General features: G+C 39.6%; 1 non-coding gene across 1 annotated transcript; it reads left to right on the top strand.

Moving 5' to 3' along the window:
* Nucleotides 1-217: 217 nt before the first annotated feature.
* On the top strand, nt 218-289 carry Trnag-ucc (transfer RNA glycine (anticodon UCC)). The gene has a single exon. It is a non-coding gene; the product is annotated as a tRNA-Gly (tRNA).
* The last annotated feature ends 12,890 nt before the right edge of the window (nt 290-13,179 follow it).

Genomic DNA, 13,179 nt, shown 5'->3' with positions numbered 1-13,179 from the left:
TGTTATTGTTTTTACGTCTGGCGGTGTCAATGGCTGGTTTTTTAGAACTTGAAATTTCCAATAAAAGTTTGTTAGCCCCTCCCCCTCTCCCACCTCCCACGGAATGTGCCGCAGTATATTAACGACGTAATTCTTCACTGTCAAAGAATAATTTTAATGCTTTAGGTCTGTATTTACCAATTGGATTTTAAATAAATTTGACGGGATCAATATATCGGCGTCGGTGGTGTAAAGGTCAGCATGGTTGCCTTCCAAGCAGTCGATCCGGGTTCGATTCCCGGCTGACGCACTGTTTTTATTTTACACCTATTACCAATTAAGTCTTCTATGGTAAATTTTAAATTACCTAAAACAAAAAAAAAGCAAGAACCTTCACTCTATTAACACAAAGCCCTATAGTCCCAAACGCCTTCTCATCAATTCCCCCCCCCCCCCCATCATGCTCATCCCATAAAGTTACGTCACGCTGATGCTTACAACTCCAACCCTCCAGAGTTTATTTTCTTAATGTAACGAGTCTATTTGCTTGTAGTGCCAAATGTTAACGAGTGTATTTACTCATTCTACACAACATCGACCACAATATAGATACTCGAAGATGCAGGTTTACCATTGATCCTTTTATTATATGAATCAAAAGAAATGCTTCACAATAATAGAATGAATCAACTGACCCCCAACCGTCCTCACTAGTCTTCACATAACCGAATGCACATGTCTATCGTCCCTATTAACACAATACGTCTACAACGTTCAGTAACCAACTTGATACTGCTACTCCTACTCCTACTCATCGTTCTCAGCTGTCGCCTTCCTATATATCCCTTCGTATTCGTAATCGTATTCGTACTCGTATTCGTACTCGTATTCGTACTCGTATTCTAATCGTTGCATCAGAATATTAATTGCGCAGCTTCTGTCATACAATCCGATTAATAAACCATCTGCACTGTTACGTCAGCCTGTGAACTGCGCAGCGGCTTTGTCGTATCGCTTCCCAAACTACGCCTTGGCTTTGTGATCGTTATCAGCCCAACATCTGCACTATTGCATCAGACTGTAATACGTTGTTAACCATAATATGGTAACTACCCTAGTTACATCCACCCCCGCCTTTTTTTGTGTGTTTTCAACCACAAACAACGCTTGACAGGTGCACTCCTTCAATGTCAAAAGCACCGCCGTAAAAAAAATTATTGTTCCACTCACTGTCAATGTCGTCACATTCGTAAACGATTGACAGTTATCACTATTTCACATGTCAAATGTGTCTTCATCATATTCCTCAGACACAACGCAGTTCTAGAATTCACATCCACCTTTTTTCGTTTGGTGCCTTCACCAGTTCACTTTTATAACTTTTTGAACAGTCTGTTCTCATACCAGCGCGACCATGAAAGAATTGATGGTTGCTGACGAAAAATTTCGTATTCTTTCTGTTTCTCAAACTTCTCCGCGGACCACTTATCTGCTGTTCTACTGTGTCTCTGCTTCTGGGAGGACCGGGATCCTCATTGTTGCCGTTATCCTCCCCTTGTGTATCGCTGTTGTGCTGTTGATGGTGACATGGTTCCGGGATGGGTATGTGAATTTCCGTTGTAATTTCCGGTTCCCTAATTGTCTTAGGTTTCTTTGTGTGTAACTGCTCTTCTTGACTATGACAATATTTCTTTAATTGAGCAGTATTCGCCCACCGATCCTGTTTGGTGTGATTGATGGGTCTTATTTTAAAGGGGCCACCGGCTATTTTAGGCATCTCCACGACTTGCCATATCTTCTGTCCCCAGAGGTCGTGGATTTTGTTTCTGCCTAACGGGTGGCTACGCAGTAATACCCTGTCGTTCAGTTTGAGTGGCGGGTCCTTTGTTTGTACCGGCGGTTCCCTTCGCCGTGCTTCATGTTCTAGTCTTTCCTGTACCACCCTGTACATTTCTCTAATTCGTCTCATATGTTCATTCACATATTCTAATGCGGTGTATGAGCCAGTCATACTCTCCTTTTTTCCTAGGAACAAGTCAAGAGGGAGTCGAGCCTCCCGTCCGAACAGTAACATGTGTGGCGAAAAGCCGGTTGTGGCATGGGGGGTGCAGTTGTATAGATATACCAACTCTGGGAGAAAATCAGGCCAACGTTTTTTTTTGTTCAGGTTCTAGAGTACGCAGCAAATCATGCATGCTGCGGTTGAACCGCTCGCACTGTCCGTTTCCTTTCGGATTAAATGTGGTTGTTCTAGATTTGTTGATCCCGTAGTGGCTGCACAGTCGGTTAATTACTTCTGACTCGAAGGCCCTTCCTTGGTCAGAGTGTAATTGTCTTGGTATGCCATATTTGATGAACCAATGTTCTATTAAGACCTTTGCCACTGTTTTGGCCGTCTGATCTCGTGTGGGCACCGCAACAGTCCATTTGGTGAATACATCAGTCATTACCAACACATGTTCCGTCCCATCCGATGATTGCTCCAACGACGTAAAGTCCATAGACACAATCTCTAGTGGTTTTGTCGCCAGTAAGTGTCCTGGTGGCTGTCTTATTTTAACAACTGGCATTTTCGCATGCTGACACCTCACACAAGCCTCACAATGGCGTTAGACCTCCATCTCCATATTGGGCCAGTAACACCGCCGTCGTAATATTTTGTGCGTCCTGTCCTGACCCTGGTGTCCTGCCCTGTCATGTGCCAACCTTAGCACTTCTTCTCGTAACTGTCCAGGCACCACCACCTGGTGTATTGTCCTGTCTATTTGGTCATGAATTCTCCGCATGAGAACACCATCCTTTATACTGAGACGGTCCCACTGACTCAGTAGTTTCTTTGTTTCCCGACCAAACTGTTCTCTTTCCCTTTTTCCTGGGAATTTTTGTTCCTGGACGTATTTCAACAGCGGCTGTAAGCCACTATCCGATCTCTGGGCATCTCTTATCTCTTTATGATTAAGGCAATTAAAATCACTAATGTCCATATGACGGGGCTCTGTGGATATGTGCTCCACCACAGTCTGCCCGTTTTGCATCGCTTGCACCCCGTGAGGGATATCTGTTGACGCTCTGACCTCACATATTCCTGTCAGCGTTTCTTCCTCATCGCCCGGTCTCTCGTAAGGATTCCTTGATAAGGCGTCCGCATTGCCATTGGACCGCCCCGGGCGATATTTTATCTCCAGGTCAAAGAGTGCCAATTCTGCTGCCCATCGCTGTTCGATGGATCCCAACTTTGCTGTCTGTAGGTGACTGAGGGGGTTATTGTCAGTGTATACCACACATTTAGCACCTAATAGATAGTCCCTGAATTTTTCAGTCACAGCCCATTTTAATGTCAACAGTTCTAGTTTCATGGCGCTGTAATTTGTCATGTTCTTCTCTGATTCCTTCAGAGCTCGACTGGCATACGCAATAACCCTGAAACCTTGCTTCTGTTGTTGTGATAGCACAGCTCCCAGACCTTTAGAGCTGGCGTCAATTTCTAGCCGAAATGGTTTGTCAAAGTCTGCGTATCCTAATATCGGCGCCTCTGTCAAAGCCTTTTTCAGTAGCTTAAACGAGTTCAGGCATTCCTCAGTCCATAATTCACCTATCAGTTGTGTTTTGCCTTTCTTTTTCTCCTTACTGTGTTTCTTTGTCATTTTGTTTACCAAGTCATGCAACGGTGCGGCAATTTTTGCAAAACCAGGTACACATTTTCTATAATAGGAAGCAAAGCCCAAGAATGATCTGACCTCTACTGTAGTTGTTGGCTGTTTCCATTCTTTAACAGCTGCAATTTTATCTGGGTCAGTGGCGATGCCATCCGACGAAATCACATAACCCAAAAAACGTACCGATTTCAGACCGAAGCCGCATTTGTCTGGGTTCAGCTTTACTCCTATCTCTCTAAGACGGAGAAACACTTGTTCTAATCTTTCTAGATGGTCCTCCCAAGTTTTTGAGTAAACTAGTATATCATCCAAGTACACCAACATTATTTGAAATAGAAAGTCACTCATAGCACTCTGCATTACTCGCTGGAATGTAGCAGTCGCATTAGTTAGACCAAACGGCATACGGGTCCACTCGTACAGTCCCAGTGGAGAAATAAATGCAGTTTTATGTTGATCGTTGGGGTGCATGGCCACTTGGTGGTAGCCACTAGCCAAATCCAAGGTAGAAAAAAATCTTGCTCCCCCCAACGCATCAAGACATTCATCAATACGAGGCAAGGGGAATGCATCCCTTCTTGTGATATTGTTCAATTTCCGGTAATCACAACACAGTCTTATCTCCCCTGACTTCTTTTTTACCACTACTATCGGTGCCGCATACGGGCTTGTGCTGGTTGTAATAATTCCCTTTTTTAGTAGATCGTTCAGGTGTGCTTTCACCGCAGAGTAGTGACTTGGTGGTAATCTTCGATAAGGTTGCGCCATAGGCTTGTCTTGTAGTAAGGGTATCTGGTGTTTTATTACTTCCGTGTACCCCAAATCACCCTCGTACGAGGCAAATATATCCCTGTACTTATTCAGTAATTCATTTAATTTTCGGTCCTCGGTTTCCGGGAATGTATATGATCGGCCATCCTCTTTCTTCACCTCGGCCGTCACATTGACCGACCTAATTGTTACTTCATTACTGCTGATATTGATCAGTTCGATGCACCGTGCCGACCTTTGTACCTCGACGTTCTGTGGTACTCCTACCAGAGTGTTAGGCGGTATAAAAATTTCCTCATCCAATACATTTGCCACTAATCCTTGAACCAGTCCATTTTCCGCTGATGTGTATGTCCTCAGTAACACGACGCCTGCCCTCAGTGCGGCGCCACATGGTTCTATCATCACATCACCATTCACACTTCTATCACCAATTTGTAATGTGATTGCCTTGACCGTGTTTGCCGGGACTGATGTCCTTCCTCTGGTCTTGGCAAACCTGGCCAACTTTGATCCCCGACTTGGTGTGGGCGATCCGACAATATTTGCAAGAAATTCTGGCAACTGGCCCAGGATATTCATGCCCAACAGGCAAGGTATATTTGACACATTTGTCTCTAGGTTGTGTTTCGTAACGAACACCCCAACCTGCTTTAACCTATGTCCCGCCACCACGACATCCGCCAGAAAATAACCACAGTATGGAATGGTTAGTCCATTAGCTGCCGTCAGGCGCATGCATGTGTCAGACCTTAAACTACTTTTCCTTTCATCCATTTGGTGTAAAATTGTTCCGTAATTGTCGTCACCTGGGAGCCTGTATCCACAATTGCCTTCACCGCGATGTCCCCGATCGTAATCATCATTTCGGGACAGACTCCCATCATTTTGTTTCTTGGGCCATAACCTCGCCCCTCTGTAGCCTGACCCTGCCTTACATAAGGCGATCGTTTCCCCTGACAGTACCGTGCCATATGTCCGGGTTGTGAGCAGGACAGGCAAATTGGTCTACCGTCAGCTGTCCACTGGAGTGATGGCTTGGCAGGTCGCGGCCGTCTAACCTGTCTATGTTTTGTCCCGTTTTTGTCCTGATTCTCTGCTGTTGGCCTGCTTTCTAACCTCTCCAATCGTTGGTCAACCTTATCCAGGTGGGCCAACAGTTGAGCCATCATGGTTTCCATCGTGCCGGTCCCTGTGGGTGGGGATTGTTTCTGTTCCGGCACAGAGACTTTGTCTACCGAACAGTTCGATTGGTCCTCATCCTCGGACCTGCGGATCGCTGAGTTCCTGACCTGAAGGAAGGTCAACTGTGGGTCTTTGTAGACCTCTTCTTTCAACTCTCTCCTTAAGATCGGGGTTGCTAGCCCCTCGATGAAATGGTCCCTCAGTAGGCGCACATCAATGTCAGGTGTTTTGCCCTTTACCAAATCAAAGGCCCTGTTCATTCGGTGTGAATACTCCATCACACTCTCCGCCATTCTCTGCTTTAAGCCTACGAACCCCGATAGCAGTTGCGATCCCGACCGTCTCTCCCCAAAGGTCTCCATAATTAGATCCAGCACCTTATCTGGATATGATTGGATGGTTTTATCGTGGCATTTGACCTCTGCCCTAACCGTCTCTCCTATACTGCCCATCAGCAGTCTTAATCTTTCCTCTGGTGACATGTATCTCGAGGCCCAGGCCGCTTTGACCTCTTCACTGAACCTGTTGGTTACAGTTGGATCACCGTCCCCGTAAAATTTGTTAATGTGGGACTCTCTGGGCAGGACCACAATATGGGTCTGCTTCTCGTCCAGAGTAGACATTCTAATTTTTATTCCTTGAGTAAAAAAAAAAAAAGACCTTTCCTACCGTGTATGTATGAATAATTTTCCTCGTTCCTCAATTTTCACTGTTCCTGAATGTCCGAATTCACACACACGAAACACAGTTATGAACTGGATCTAGGTTGATAGTGGGTGCCTAAAGCGGCTGGTCTAGTTGAATCATCCTGCTGACGACGCCAAATGTAACGAGTCTATTTGCTTGTAGTGCCAAATGTTAACGAGTGTATTTACTCATTCTACACAACATCGACCACAATATAGATACTCGAAGATGCAGGTTTACCATTGATCCTTTTATTACATGAATCAAAAGAAATGCTTCACAATAATAGAATGAATCAACTGACCCCCAACCGTCCTCACTAGTCTTCACATAACCGAATGCACATGTCTATCGTCCCTATTAACACAATACGTCTACAACGTTCAGTAACCAACTTGATACTGCTACTCCTACTCCTACTCATCGTTCTCAGCTGTCGCCTTCCTATATATCCCTTCGTATTCGTAATCGTATTCGTACTCGTATTCGTACTCGTATTCGTACTCGTATTCTAATCGTTGCATCAGAATATTAATTGCGCAGCTTCTGTCATACAATCAGATTAATAAACCATCTGCACTGTTACGTCAGCATGTGAACTGCGCAGCGGCTTTGTCGTATCGCTTCCCAAACTACGCCTTGGCTTTGTGATCGTTATCAGCCCAACATCTGCACTATTGCATCAGACTGTAATACGTTGTTAACCATAATATGGTAACTACCCTAGTTACATTAATAAATTGATTTCTTTCTGAAATATTGACTGAACTCCGACAACATTGAGTATATTATGATGCGGAATTTCTTTATTACAAAAATAGTTTTAAAAAAATCGACCTACGTATTTAGAATCAGTTTCATACATTACTTTATAATATGTGAAATTTTCCGCCACCCCCTCCGCCCGCCTTGAAATGTGACGTAGTTTACTGACGACGTCACTGCCCAAATCAATCAATGTCAACGACTGATTATAATGATATAGCTACTGATTGGGTTTGTCTTAACTCAGAGGGAGGCCACAAAATAATATCGGCGTCGGTGGTGTAAAGGTTAGCATGGTTGCTTTCAAGCAGTCGATCCGGGATCGATTAACGGCTGACGCATATGTTTTTTTTTAAACTACGTTTTGTGATAAATCAAGTTTAAACTATAACTATAAACAACCCCCCCCCCCCCCCCCCCCCACTTTTTGTGAAACCTTCGAGTTACATTACTATGATGTGGTTTTTGGATTACCCCAAATAGGTCAATAGAAATCGTCATTTTTACGTCTGGAAGTGTTAATGGTTGTTTTTCAAGAACTTGATATTTTCAGTGGTGTGTTGACGTCGTCATTGTCTAAATCAATCACTTTGGTAACTCAGTAAAGTTCTATTTCTAGTTGTTGAATGGCTCTGGTCTGTAGTCGTACGTACACTTCAGCTAGACTTTAAGGTGTGTGACGTCAATTGAAGGTAAGAATACTCAATCACCGTCAACAAATGATCAGAAGGTTGTATTCCCAAATTTGCGCTTTAGAAATTATCTTTTCCCATATCGACTGTCGTGGTGTAAAGGTCAGCATGGGGTCTTCCAAGCAATCGATTCCCGTCTAACGAACTGTTTTTTAATAAAATGTTTGATTACCAAAAAAAAAAAATGCTATATTGGGAAATTGGAAATTACATATCTTAGCGTCATAAGCTTTTATTAAAAGGAGAAAGTTTGTTTAATTTCTTATTTTCATAGCATGCACAAGGTTTGTTATTAATTTACTAGTTATGTTAATAAGAAAAAGGGCGGTTATTTTGTTGTGGCTGTTGACTTGTAGTTTAAAAAAAATTATTAGCTGCCTATTAAGAGTAACGTGTAAACCACCTATAAAGGCGTCTCGCGTTAATTTATAAGCGTAAAAGTGTAATAAAACAACAATTTTTTTCATATGTAGTTACGTTCTTTACTAATTTTAAAAATAAAATACTCCAATTACTAAATCAAATAACAGAACATTATTTTTTGTTAATACAGCAAATACTTATAAACATTATATAAGCATTGTACTTCCCGAAGTAATAATTAATATATTAGCGAGAATATATTTCTAGTTTCCCTTTATCATAGTTATATTTTAATATGGGAGATCGCAATTAGTTAGGCAATCATTGGAATAATTCGTTGTGTTGTCTGGAAAATATCGACACACTCAAGACAATTTACCCATTTAGATTGTTACATCATAAGGGTTAGATGGGGAGATATCTTATGTTCTCATTCGCAGATATTTTGAGAAATCATTTACGTCCCTATCAGAAATTATTATAAGTTTATTGTCTATATTTTTATTTTCATTTTGTTACATAGACGGCTTATTTAAGATTATATATTATGTATTGTTTTTTTAATAGATTTTTAATAATCAGGTATTTATTGTTATAAGTCGACTTACGAATGTATAAAGTAAGGTGAGATTATCTATTTATTCATTCATATTGGGATTATTCGATATTTTAACAATGTTGACATTATACACGGAACATACAATTATGTTGTCTTGCAGTTTTCAATAAAGATATTCTTCAGGCTAAATTAATAATAGTACCAAATACGGGTTTAAACTTAATTTACATGTCATTGACTCCACAACCCGTACCAGTCTTTGTTGTTTTATGTTTTATCCAATAATTTGTCAAATTTTAGACCAGTCTAATTTTATCAGAAGCGTTAGACTGGAATCCCGAGAGGAAGAGGAAAGTAGACAGGTCAAGGAAATCAAGAAGAAGGACAATAGAAGAGGCAAGGGTTGCCGGGCTTATAAAGAGGGCTGCCCAAAACAGAGTACGTTGGAGACGTGTGACGTCATACGAACGTAATATTACTAATAACTGTCATCAACTGTTTCGTACGTTCTAGAATTTATCTTTAGCCTTTTACATGAAAGCGTCGGTGGTGTAAAGATTAAATTTTACAAAAACTTCAATTTAAAAGCGAGTTAACAGCTGAATAGCAAGTTTCAAAAATTATTTTTAAAATAAAAAGTGGTCCTTACTTCCTGGACCCCACTCTACCATTTGGCTCTGATCAATGGTAACACATTGTCACTATATTACACGCCTACTCCTTCTCTAGAAAACAAGCTGTAAACGCGCTCCCTACCTCCTCACCCCTACATGGTCTGGTGAGCTGTGGTTCACTCTAAATGTTTACAAACAGAGCCGGGTTTTGTGACGACTATTAGGGGCAGATAATTTAGTTTGAAACAATTTTAAACGTAGGGGGGTGGGGGGTAACTAAGTGGAGTTTACTTTAACGGAGGGGGGGGGAGGAGGGGGGGGGGGTGGTTATTGTCCTTAACGAGCTACTTATAGTGTTTTAAAGAAATATTTTCAGTGGCAGCGTTGGTAGCGTCAAATTCACAAATTATGAATAACTGAAAAGTAGAAAAATCAACAACTAAATAGCGGCGTATGATATGTCGCGTTAGCTTTAATTAAAAAGAGAAAGTTTGCTTTAATTTCTTATTTTCGAAGAATGCAATAAGTATGTTATTATAGAGCTTTTTAAATTTATTTTAATAGGCAATATAAAGTGTGATTGCATTGTGTGTTGTGGCTGTTTACTTGAAGATTATAATTTTTTTTTTTTTTTTTAAATACTTTTATTTGCAATTAAAACAAGTACATCAACATCAAATTTTTTAACATAATTGTGAACACCAAATGAAAACGAAAGGTTTTGCAAATGTACATAATGAATATTTACATGATGTCATGTATTTGATTATAAAAAAATTGCAAAGGATGACAGTAAAAGGGGTGAAGGTCAAATGAAAGTGTCAGAAGTCTGGGTGGGGAGAGGAAAGGAAATTTTTCAGAGAGGGTCAATGGGACAGTGAAGCATTTTCTATGTAGGGAAACAACTTAAGTTGACTAGTTGAAAGGGTGTTGTAGTGGTCGCATTGAGTTGCAAAAGGTTGCAGTGTGAAAGATGAGGGGAAAGAGACAAGATTTAGAACTTTAAATAAGTTCTGGATATTGATGTTGCGGTGGGTGGTGGGGTCGTTGGAACAGTTCAAGGGATCGTGGGGTTATCATGTCTGAGGGTAAAGTGGATAGAGGGGGGGAGAGGAGGGGGTAGATTTTTTTTATTTTTATTTTTATTAATTCAATTGTTTTAAACATTTAAATCAGTAATAATAATATATTTGATAGATTTTACATAGCATCAAAGACATGAACAATGAACATCAATTGCATATATAATAATCAAAGTGAAAAAATAAAATGGCATAAGAACTAGATTAAAATAAGGTGTGCAAACTAGGTTTCTCTTCACTGCTTAGTTTAGTGTGCTGCGGAGTCAAAAGTTCACACTGTAGCCACCCATGGACAGAAATAGAAAATCCTGTGGGAGAAGTGTCTCTGTAATCACGTACTGACCTATCATTCCAAAACTTTCCATGACATAAAATTGACCCTTGGCAATGAGGGCACGCTATCTTGAAATGTCCGCCAGTCCGGTTGAGTGGGGTGGGGGGGGAGTGTGTGTGTGTTGGGGGGGTTGAGGTGGGTATCTCTTTCTACCATTCAGGTTGTGCATTTTAAAACCCGGGAAACAGAAGACTGTTCTAATGTTAATTTACTTTGGGGGGCTGATCGAGTGATGTTTGGCTTGAGACTGTCTAAATTAAAATTAATACTTTATTTATTTCTTTCCTGTATATTTCTTTTTTTTCTCAGTTAAGTGAGAGTTCCCAGTCTATGTCTTAGCTTTGCTTGAAATATTTCTTTTAACTCGATGTCCGTGTATTTTGTGAAAAAATATCTGACTTTATTCCTAATTTGCCATATAGTCGATCTATAAATAGCCATCAGAGTTTCTTCCAGGCATCTCGCCCCCCCCCCGAAAAATTTTTACCGCCCCCCCCCCCCCGAACGAAATGAAATTTATATAATTTATATAGAAAATATATACTTTTAACAGTGTCCGCCCCCCCGAAGAAAGTTTACCGCCCTCCCGAAGATTTCAAGTGCCCCCCCCGGAGAAAAAAGTCTGGAAGAAACACTGATAGCCATTGCTACTAGTCTGTTTTCGTCTTCTGTTCTTTGTCTAGTCGTGTTAATTAAATTAAGTGTGATTACTTTATTTGTTGTGGCTGTTTGATTGGTGGTGTTTAATATTTTCGCAAGTGTTTGCTTTGTTTTCTGTACTAATATACAATCTAAATAAATGTGTTTCTCAGTTTCTTGTATATTTTGTTTACACGTTTGACATGTTATTTTAACATTTTGATTTGACTTTGTATTTCGTGAAACTGGAGTTGTGTTCAAAATCAGTCTGTATGCTATTTCCCTTTCTTTTGGTGTAATGCGTTTATTATGTAGGTTTCTAAATGTATCTTTAATGTCTATTATATTGTGTTCCCTGGCCCAACTAATTCTCGTGTATAAGGGTGTCGCTTGTTGTTTGACTAGGATGTCGTATATTTTTTTGTGTCTTCCCCAATAATGCTTTTGTTTCCTTGGAATGTTGCTAGCGTTGCTTTATAAAAGCTGCCTATGTCATTTCCCCCATAGTGTGGTGTTATGATGTTTAATTTTAAAATGCTCTTTATGTTTAACCCAATGTAGTATTGTGCTAATGGATGATAATGTGGTTCTATCCTTATTCTATCCAGGTGTTTTAATCGGAAGGTGTTTATTTTAGTTTGAATGTCGTGTAGCCCTATACCTCCATTTAATTTATTTTGTATTAAGGTTTTGTGGCTAATGTTTCTAATCGTATTTTTGAAAATGAACTCTCTAATGAGCTTGTTTTTTTTTTAATAAATGAGTTGGGTATTGTAGAGTTCGTCGCTACGAAAATTATTTTTGGAATGATATATCTGTTTACTAATGCAGCTCTGGCAAAAATGGTTGTATTGCAGTATTGGTATTTTTCCAGATTGTGATTTATTTTATTTTTTTCAGTGTGGTCCAAGTTTCTTGGTCGTTTATTGTGGGATCGCTAGTATAGGTTATTCCATAAATTTTGAGTTTGTCAGTTATTGTTATGTCTATGTGATAGTTATCTTTACCTTTCCATTTACCTATACCCATTACTTTTGATTTTTCTGCGTTTATTTTTCCCCCGCTCCCTTTCCCAAAGTTGTTGAATTTTTTTATTACAGTCTGTATTAGTTTTAAAAAAAATTAGATCATTCGGACACAACATTCAAGCACCTGTAGAGGCGTATCGTGTTAATTTATAAGCACGAAAGTGCAATAAAACCACGCGTTTTTGTTTTCGTATGTAGTAACCTTGTTTATTATTATTATTAAAAAACACATACTTTAATTACTGAATCAAACAACCAATTATTGTTTTTTAATAATAAAAATAACAATTATAAATATTTTATAACCATTGTACTACTCAAAGTATTAATTAAAATATTAACGAAAATATGTTTTTAGTTTCCCTTTAACATGGTTATATTTTAACATGGGAGATAATTGACAGCACTTAGTTTGACAATCATTGCAATTATTCGTTGTGTTGTCAGGAAAATGTTCCCTCTATTAAAGACAATTTACCTAGTTCAGTTTGTTACATCATAAGGGTTAGATGGGGGAGAAATCATTTACGTCCCTATCAGAAATTATTATATTTTTATTGTCTATGTGTTTATATTCATTTTGTAACAAAGACGGCTTATTTACGATTATATGTTACGCATGGTTTGAATTTTGAATAGACTTTTAATTATCTGGTATTTAATGTTATAAATCATACAAGTCGACTTACGAATGTATGGAGTACGATGAAGTTATCTTTGTATACATTCTTATTGGGATTATTCTATATTTGACATTATACACGGAACATACAATTTTGTTGTCTTGCAGTTTTCAATAAAGATAGGCTTCAGGCTAAACTAATA

This window comes from Physella acuta, unplaced genomic scaffold, assembly GCF_028476545.2.
Source record: "Physella acuta isolate Inbredline_101_S28 unplaced genomic scaffold, ASM2847654v3 ptg000699l, whole genome shotgun sequence".
In the NCBI taxonomy this organism is placed as follows: domain Eukaryota; kingdom Metazoa; phylum Mollusca; class Gastropoda; family Physidae; genus Physella; species Physella acuta.
The sequence above is the reverse complement of the archived record's forward strand: the minus strand, read 5'-3'. Positions and strand labels throughout refer to the sequence as shown.